We start from the raw sequence: 10,110 nt of genomic DNA on the forward strand, positions 1-10,110 counted from the left end.
TACCTCCCCTTTCTTTTGTAATTATGGGTTTAATCCACACTTTTGTGAGTTTTCTCGTCTGGACTCCGGTTGCCCGGAGGCTGATTTAGCTGTATAGCAGTTGGGGAATTTATGGTGGGAGGTCCCGAAGAATATTGGGGAGGCTCAGAGGAAGTTTAAGATTTTTGCGGACAGGAGACGAATGGTGGGATAAAGTGTGGCTGTCTGCTAGGAACATTAAGTTTAAGGTTCCTTCTGCGAAATTGGGGCCTAAGTTTATTGGTCCTTGTGAGATCACGGAGGTGGTTAACCTAGTGGCGTTTCGGTTGAGCCCAGTGCCTTTTAAGATTCCCAATATATTCCACAGGGCCCTGCTGAAACCATTGGGAGCTGTGGAAGAAGCATCATTGGGTCCTTCACCGCCTCTATCAGTGGATAGTCAGGAGGAATTCGAGGTGGAGCGCATCGTGGATTCCCGGTTGGTCCACTGTTCCCTCCAGTATCTTGTGCAATGAAAGGGGTATGGACTGATCCTAGTTTCCTGCCCGATCGGTTCACGCCGATCATCTGGTGCACTTGTTTCATGCCCGGTTTCTTGAGAAACCAGAGAGGGGTACTGTCCACCTCTATCCTGGTCAGGGTTAATTCTAGTCCACCTCTATTTGTTTCTGGGGCGGCTATTTAATGTTGGTAGTTCCTGGGTTTGGTGTCGGTGATACTTCCTTTTACTCGGTTTGTGGTTGCTGACCCAGGTTACTCATCCTTAATCGTTGTGCTTCTGTGCGTGTGAGCTTTTGCTGTGCATGACCCGGTTTTTCCCCTGACTTTTGCCTCTGTATCCAGAATTGTACTGCCCTGTCCTTCTTGGTTATCTGATCTCTTGGCTTGTCTCGGTTTACTCTAATAATAATAATCTTTATTTATATAAATTATATATATATTCCGCAGCGCTTTACAGTTTAACAGTTTCAAACACAACAGTCATAAGTAACAACGTTAACAACACAATAATTAAAGCAAAATAAGACGACCCTGCTCATGAGAGCTTACAATCTACAATGAGGTGGGGGAGATGCAAAGTACAGGTGTGTATTTACAATGATGTTTTTACAATGATGGTCCAGCCATCTTCAGGGGTTGTGGGATAGTTGGAGATAGTGAATGGGCGACACACACAAACATAAAATGACTTTGATTAGTGAACGTGGTAGGCCACATTCCAGAGAACTGGCGCAGCACGGGAGAAGTCTTGGAGTCGGGAGTGGGAGGTACGGATTAGTGCAGAGGTTAGTCGAAAATCATTTGCAGAGCGCAGTGGTCGGTTAAGTTACTCTCTGTCTTATCCCTAGGTACCTTGCTCTCGTCTGGTTTTGACCTTCGGCTCTCCTTTGACTACGTTTACATTCTGTGCCCTGTACTCTGCGCTCCCAGCAGCGTTCTCTGGCCGCACACGCGGTGACTTCACCCCCTGTCATCACGTGACTGCTTTGTTCTAGGTCCTGTGCTCACTGCTTAGACGCAGGTCCTTGTGCACTGCGTGCCTTGTTCCCCCCACTCCCTGTGTTCGTTCCGTGCCCTCTGATAAAGCCCCCTAGGCTGCACCAGTGACACCATCGATGTCATTACAAGTACACTATATACTAAGGGATTGTGTTATACATAATAAGTGAGCATACTATATACTAAGGGACTGGGTTAGACATAATAAGTGAGTACACTATATACTAAGGGACTGTGCTATCTATATACATAATTGTCTAAGGGGTACTTCCGTCTGTCTGTCTGTCCTTCTGTCACAGATATACATTGGTCGTGGCCTCTGTCTATCATGGAAATCCAAGTCGCTGATTGGTCGCCGCAAAACAGCCACGACCAATCAGCGACGGGCACAGTCTGGAAGAAAATGGCCGCTCTATACTCCCCGCAGTCAGTGGCCGGCGCCCGCTCCCCTCAGTCACTGTCCCCGGTGCTCCGCTCGCCACAGTCAGTGTCCCCGGCGCTCCGCTCCCCGCAGTCAGTGTCCCCGGCGCTCCGCTCCCCGCAGTCAGTGTCCCCGGTGCTCCGCTCCCCGCAGTCAGTGTCCCCAGCGCTCCGCTCCCCGCAGTCAGTGTCCCCGGCGCTCCGCTGCTTACTCCCCGCAGTCAGTGTCCCCAGCACCCGCTCCATACCCCCCTCCGGTCACCGCTAACACAGGGTTAATGCCGGCGGTAACGCATTCCGTTACCTCCGCTATTAACCCTGTGTGTCCCCAACCTTTTACTATTGATGCTGCCTATGCGGCATCAATAGTAAAAGAAAGTAATGTTAAAAATAGTACAAAAAACCTGCTATACTCACCCTCCGTTGTCCGCTGAGCCGCTCGCGCCTGCCGCCATCTTCTTTTCCCAGCGATGCTTTGCGAAATTACCCATAAGACCTAGCCGTCTCGCAAGACCGCTAAGTCATATGGGTAACTTGCAAAGCATCCTGGGAACGCAAGATGGCGGCAGCCGCGCGCCCATCTGCACAGCGCCTTTGGATCCCAGGAAGCGGAGAGACGGGACGCTGAGGAGCAGCGACCAGAATGGTGAGTATGTTCAACTACAAGGGGCCCTCGGATCGTTAGGTGAGTATGTTTATTTTTTTAACCTGTGACATACGTGGCTCGGTAATATAGTACGTCACTGGGCAATATCCTACGTGGCTCTGTGCTGTATACTACAAGGCTGGGCAATATACTACGTGGCTGGCCAATCTACTACGTCGCTGTGCAATATACTACGTGGCTCTGTGCTGTATACTACGTGGCTGGGCAATATACTACGTAAATGGGAAATCTACGTAACTGGGCAATATACTAAGTGGCTGGGCAATATACTACGTGACTGGGCAATATACTACGTCGCTGGGCAATATACTACGTCGCTGGGCAATATACTACGTCGATGGGCAATATACTACGTGGCTGGACAATATACTACGTGGACATGCATATTCTTGAATACCCGATGCGTTAGAATCGGGCCACCATCTAGTACATAATAAGTGAGTACACTATATATTAAGGGACTGTGCTATACATAATAAGTGAGTACACTATATACTAAGGGACTGTGCTATAAATTAGGCTACATTCCTGTATCCGTGTGCAGTGTCAGTGTTCTGCCCACTATTACAGACGCATTGATCATGTCCTATGCTGATCCTCAAAATCGGATCAGAACAGAACATTCTCTGACCCTCAAGGATCTCATTCTCAGATACGTGATTTTCATGTATGTGTGAATGGACCTATAAAACTCTATGAGTCCGTGTGCCGTCCGATAAAAAGACCTGGAAACACACAGACATTTTATACAAATGTGAGAATCTAGAATAAGGGATTTTATAAAACAACATTATCACTCCACGTCACACAGTGCAGATTCAGAATAATATCTACATCCAGGCACTTACCACTGACATCTCGTCTGATTAGAGCAGCTTTCTCCTGTTTCTTCTCCATCTGGTCAGACCTTCAAGTCAACATCTCCCAGCCACGACTTGTCTTATCACGATGATCATTGCAGCCCTGAAAATAACAAGGTCACATACATTGTATACATACATGTGTCTCCCACCGAATACAGATAGCTTCCCCTCAATTAATATACTATTAGCCACACACCATTAGATATATAAAGTGATAAGCAACACTGTTCCACCATCACCTATAATCTTTGACTCCCAATAATATAAATTATTCAGTCTGTGACTCTCCCCAATTACCTGTTCGGCTATGTGGATACGGAATATATACAAGGTTTTAGGCTATGTGCACACGATGCGGATTTGCTACGGATCCACAGCAGATTTTCCACGCAGAAATGCTGCAGAACCGCACTGTGATGTACAGTACAATGTTATTCAATGGGAAAAAAAAGCTGTGCAGATGGTGCGGAAAAATCAGTGCGGAATTGCTGCGGATTTCAAAGAAGACACAAAAGAGCATGGTAGAACCAAAAACACTCAGTTTCAAAAAATCACAGTAATCCACAAGTGCTAGTAAAAAGATGTAAAAAACAGGGTATTTGGTTTATACGTTTTTTGCAAAAAATGTATACTAAGCTGCTCCACCAAACGTCAAGGTATACCCATATCAGAGCAGTCCTAACTGCTGATATGCAGCAGAATTTTTCTCCTGCAAATCCTGAACGTAGGCACATAGCCTTAGTCCCTGTCCTGTGTACCCTCATTATTCATTATAAGTCCTTGACAGCATCAAAATGAATTTGGGGGTGGGAGAAGACGCCATCAGGTACTGAGCATCCTCCGCCACCTCCCGATTCATTACAAGTCCCTTACAGCGTCTTCTCCCACCTTTCAGTTCATTAGAAAGTGTCCTATGCACCTTATCGCCTCCTCTCCCACTCTCCAATAAATACCGTATATACTTGCGCATAAGCCGAGATTTTCAGCCCATATTTTTAGGCTGAAAGTGCCCCTCTCGGCTTATACTCGAGTCATTGTCCCAGAGGGTCAGCGGGGGAGGGGAAGCGGCATCTGTCACATCATACTCACCTGCTCTCAGCAGGGTCTCTGCATGTCCCTGCTTCTCCGACGGTCTCCGGGCGCCAGCAGCTCTTCCCGTGTTCAGCGATCACGTGTTACCACTCATTAAAGTAATGAATATGGACGCGACTCCACTCCCATAGGGGTGCAGCGCATATTCATTACTTTAATGAGTAGTGCCATGTGACCACTGAACACAGAAACAAGCTGCCAGCGTCTGAGACCATCGGAGAAGCAGCGACCACGCCGGGAGGGTGAGTATGATGGGGGAAGGTGAGCCATGCGATATTCACCTGTCCCAGATCCACCGCCGCACTCTGTCCACCTGATGAAGACGGTACTTCCGTTGAAACGCGTTGTGGCTTAACCCCATTCTGGTGTCAGAGTTTCCTTTCGGCGCTCCTTTGACCGAGTTTCACCCTTTTCATGTGATATTCACCTGTCCCAGATCCACCGCCACACTCTGTCTTCCACGTCCTCTGGCTGTGACGTTCAAGTCAGAGGACGCGATGAAGTGTTTAGTGTGCGTGCCGCCCTCTGCCTGAACAGTCACTGCAGAGAGACAGAAGACAGAGCGGTGCGCGGTGGTGGAATGGGGACAGGTGAATATCGCAAGTGTCCCCACCTGCTCAGGACAAGAGGTGAGTATGTAATTTTTTTTTTTTAATCTCAGCATATGGGGCATAATATTCTATGGAGCATCTTATGGGGTCATAATCAACCATTGTGCAGCATTATATGGGGCACATTTTCTATGGAGCATCTTAGGGGGCCATAATCAACCTTTATGCAGCATTATATGGGGCACATTTTATATGGAGCATCCTATGGGACCATAATCAACCTTTTTGCAGCATTATATGGGGCAAATGTTTCTATGGAGCATCATATGGGGCCATGCTCAACCTTTATGCAGCATTATATGTGGCACTTTTTCTATGGAGCATCTTATGGGGCCATAATCAACCTTTGTGCAGCATTATATGGGGCAAATGTATCTATGGAGCATCTTATGGGGCCTTAATCAACCTTTGTGCAGCATTATATGGGCCATATTTTTGTATGAAGCATCTTATGGGGCCCATCATAAACTTTATGGCGCATCATATGGGGCATATTTTTGTATGGGGCCCATCATAAACTTTATGGAGCATTATATGGGGTGTATTTTGTATGGAGCATTATATGGGGCTCCTGATTCAATATGCATATTCAAAAACACTTAACCTACTGATGTTTCAATTAATTTTACTTTTAATGGTATCAATTTTTATTTTTGAAATTTACCAGTAGCTGCTGCATTTCCCACTCTAGGCTTATACTCGAGTCATTAAGTTTTCCCAGTTTTTTTGTGGTAAAATTAGGGGTCTCAGCTTATACTCAGGTCGGCTTATACTCAAGTATATACGGTAAGCCCTGATAGCATCACAGTGAATTCTGAGATGGGGAGGACACTATCAGGGGCTTGACACCCTCCTCCACCACCCAATTCATTTTACATCTATATCTAACGTCTTCTTCCACCTCCCCCTGTTTGTAAGTCCATTATAAGTCCCCCTTCCTCCCATCCTAATCCCCCACATCCCTCATTGTCCTCCTCTGTCCCGCATCCCATCATTGTCCTCTACTGTTGTGAATTCTGTTTTCGAACTCCCTCCTGTGGTCATGAATGGTACTTCGGCGAGTTCTGTCCATGGACTCCCTCTGGTGGCTGTGAGTGGAGCTGCTGCTTCTGAGGTTCCTTCCACAGGTGACGTAGTTTATTCAGCATGTGGTTCGTTTGCATGGCATTCCGGAGAACATCGTCTCGGACAGAGGTTCCCAGTTTGTTTCGAGGTTTTGGCGGTCCTTTTGTGCTAAGATGGGCATTGATTTGTCTTTTTCTTCGGCTTTCCATCCTCAGACAAATGGCCAAACCGAACGAACTAATCAGACTTTGGATACATATCTGAGATGCTTTGTTTCGGCTGATCAGGATGATTGGGTGTCCTTCTTGCCTTTGGCTGAGTTCGCCCTTAATAATCGGGCCAGCTCGGCTACTTTGGTTTCGCCTTTTTTCTGTAATTCTGGTTTCCATCCTCGTTTCTCTTCAGGGCAGGTTGAGCCTTCGGACTGTCCTGGTGTGGATACGGTGGTGGACAGGTTGCAGCAGATTTGGACTCATGTGGTTGACAATTTGACATTGTCCCAGGAGAAGGCTCAACGTTTCGCTAACCGCCGGCGCTGTGTTGGTCCCCGACTTCGTGTTGGGGATTTGGTTTGGTTGTCATCTCGTCATGTTCCTATGAAGGTTTCCTCTCCTAAGTTTAAGCCTCGTTTCATTGGTCCGTATAAGATTTCTGAGGTTCTCAATCCTGTGTCATTTCGTTTGGCCCTTCCAGCTTCTTTTGCCATCCATAATGTGTTCCATAGGTCGTTATTGCGGAGATACGTGGCGCCTATGGTTCCCTCTGTTGATCCTCCTGCCCCGGTGTTGGTCGAGGGGGAGTTGGAGTATGTGGTGGAGAAGATTTTGGATTCTCGTATTTCGAGACGGAAACTCCAGTACCTGGTCAAGTGGAAGGGTTATGGTCAGGAAGATAATTCCTGGGTTTTTGCCTCTGATGTTCATGCTGCCGATCTAGTTCGTGCCTTTCATTTGGCTCATCCTGATCGGCCTGGGGGCTCTGGTGAGGGTTCGGTGACCCCTCCTCAAGGGGGGGTACTGTTGTAAATTCTGTTTTCGAACTCCCTCCTGTGGTCATGAATGGTACTTCGGCGAGTTCTGTCCATGGACTCCCTCTGGTGGCTGTGAGTGGAGCTGCTGCTTCTGAGGTTCCTTCCACAGGTGACGTAGTTTATTCTTTGGCTGGCTGTTCTATTTAACTCCACTCAGATCGTTACTCCATGCCAGCTGTCAATGTTCTTGTACTGGTTCAGTTCGCTCTTGGATCTTTCTGGTGACCTGTCTACTCCAGCAGAAGCTAAGTCCCTGCTAGTTATTATTTGTTCATTGTTTCCTTGTCCAGTTGGCTATCATGATTTTGCCTTGCTAGCTGGAAGCTCTGGGATGCAGAGTGGCACCTCCGCACCGTGAGTCGGTGCGGAGGTCTTTTTGCACACTCTGCGTGGTCTTTTGTAGTTTTTTTGTGCTGACCGCAAAGATACCTTTCCTATCCTCAGTCTGTTTAGTAAGTCTGGCCTCCCTTTGCTGAAACCTGTTTCATTTCTGTGTTTGTGACTTTCATCTTAACTCACAGTCAATATATGTGGGGGGCTGCCTTTTCCTTTGGGGAATTTCTCTGAGGCAAGGTAGGCTTTATTTTCTGTCTTTAGGGCTGGTTAGCTCTTGGGCTGTGAAGAGGCATCTAGGTCGTGTTAGGTACGCTCCACGGCTATTTCTAGTTGTGTGATAGGATTAGGGGTTGCGGTCAGCAGAGCTCCCACTTCCCAGAGCTTGTCCTGTGTGAGTTTAACCATCAGGTCGTTCCGGGTGCTCCTAACCACCAGGTCCATAACACTCTCCTCCTGCCTCCTCCATTGCCTTCTCCCCACCTCCATCATTGTCCTCCTCCTCCCACATCTCATCATTGTCCTCACCCACACCTCCATCATTGCCCTCTCCATCACCTTCATCATTGCCTTTTCCCCACCTCCATCATTGCCCTCTCCACCACTTCCATCCTGTGTGAGTTTAACCATCAGGTCGTTCCGGGTGCTCCTAACCACCAGGTCCATAACACTCTCCCCTGCCTCCTCCATTGCCTTCTCCCCACCTCCATCATTGTCCTCCTCCTCCCACATCTCATCATTGTCCTCACCCAACCTCCATCATTGCCCTCTCCATCGCCTTCATCATTGCCTTTTCCCCACCTCCATCATTGCCCTCTCCACCACTTCCATCATTGCACTCTTCACCACCCCATCATTGCCCTCTTCACCACCCCCATCATTGCCCTCCCCACCACCTCCATCATTGCCATTCCCACCACCCCAATCATAGCACTCCACCACCCCAATTATTGCCCTCCCCATCACCTCCATCATTTCCCTCTCCACCACCTCTATCATTGTTCTCCCCCTCCACCCCATCATTGTCTTCTCTCCCACCACCCTATCATTGCCCTTTCCACCATCTCCCTCATTGCCTTTTCCCCCACTACCCCCATCATTGGCCTTTCCATCACCTATATCATTGCTTTATCCCCCACCACACACATCATTGCCCATCACACCATCTCCATGATTGCATCTTCCCCAACCACCCTCATCATTGCCCTTTCTACCACCACCATCATTGCCTTCTCCCCACCACCCCATCATTGCCCTTTCAAACACACACGCACACCACTCACCTCGCCACATGTTCCCTGCAGCCTCATCTTCTTCGTCGCCATAATACACAACTCAGCTGCTGCAGAACCTCATAACACACAACTCAGCTGCTGCTAAATATCGTAATACACACTTTTGCAAAGATCTGACAATAATGGGGAGATATATTTTCTGCATCGTAGCGAAGGGACGAACATAACCCATTCACTCACATCACCGTACGAACACCTCTAACTTAATATGATGGATAATGCTACCCATGCCATGTTTCATCTTTATAGAAAGGTAAAATCGGAATAGGAAACCTGACAACATTATCTCCCTCCTGGGACCTCCAGGGGTAAAAATATCTCAAACTTTGGGGATCTCATAAACTTTTATAACACCTAGAACATCCCATGACCAGCCCCTCATATGAGCTCACCAAGGGGAGGTTTGTGGGCATAACCTTGATCTAATAAAATGCAGAGTTTGGGTTTTTGTCAGTTCTGGAAGACACAGTGATCTGTGGTTCTATCCATTGCTCTAACAAGTGCTTCCATCCGCTAAGCTCTGAAACATTTCTGTGACACAGGTTTAGCACTTTTTTGTGATCCCGTCTATGCCATGTGATGGTATATACCGGGGTGGGCAATTCATTTTCCCGAGGGGCCAATATCAACATATGTTGTTAATATCAACATATAATTATTAATATAATAATTATAATTAATATTACCACTCAATATTGAGCAGAATTAAGGATCCCGACATTACCCTATATACCGTATGAACCCAAATACAGCCTTATATATATATATTATATAACTATGAGACAAACACAGCCTCCCCCCATGTCCAGCACATGAGGCCCGCACAGCCTCCCCATGTCTAACACATAAGGCCCACACACCCTCCCCATGATCAGCATATGAGGCCCACACAGCCTCCCTATGTCTAGCATATGAGGCCCACACAGCTCCCTCTAGTCCAGCACATGAGGCCCGCACAGCCTACCTATGTCTAGCACATGAGGCCCACACAGTCTCCCCATGTCCAGCAGATGGGGCCCACACAGCCTCCCCATGTCCAGCAGATGGGGCCCACACAGCCTCCCCATGTCCAGCACATGAGGCCCACACAGTCTCCCCATGTCCAGCAGATGGGGCCCACACAGCCTCCCCATGTCCAGCACATGAGGCCCACACAGCCTCCCCATGTCCAGCACGAGGCCCACACAGCCTACCCATGTCTAGCACATGAGCCCCACACAGCCTTCCCATGTCCAGCATATGAGGCCCACACAGC

The sequence above is a fragment of the Ranitomeya imitator genome, chromosome 2, assembly GCF_032444005.1.
Source record: "Ranitomeya imitator isolate aRanImi1 chromosome 2, aRanImi1.pri, whole genome shotgun sequence".
NCBI classification, from domain to species: Eukaryota; Metazoa; Chordata; class Amphibia; order Anura; family Dendrobatidae; genus Ranitomeya; species Ranitomeya imitator.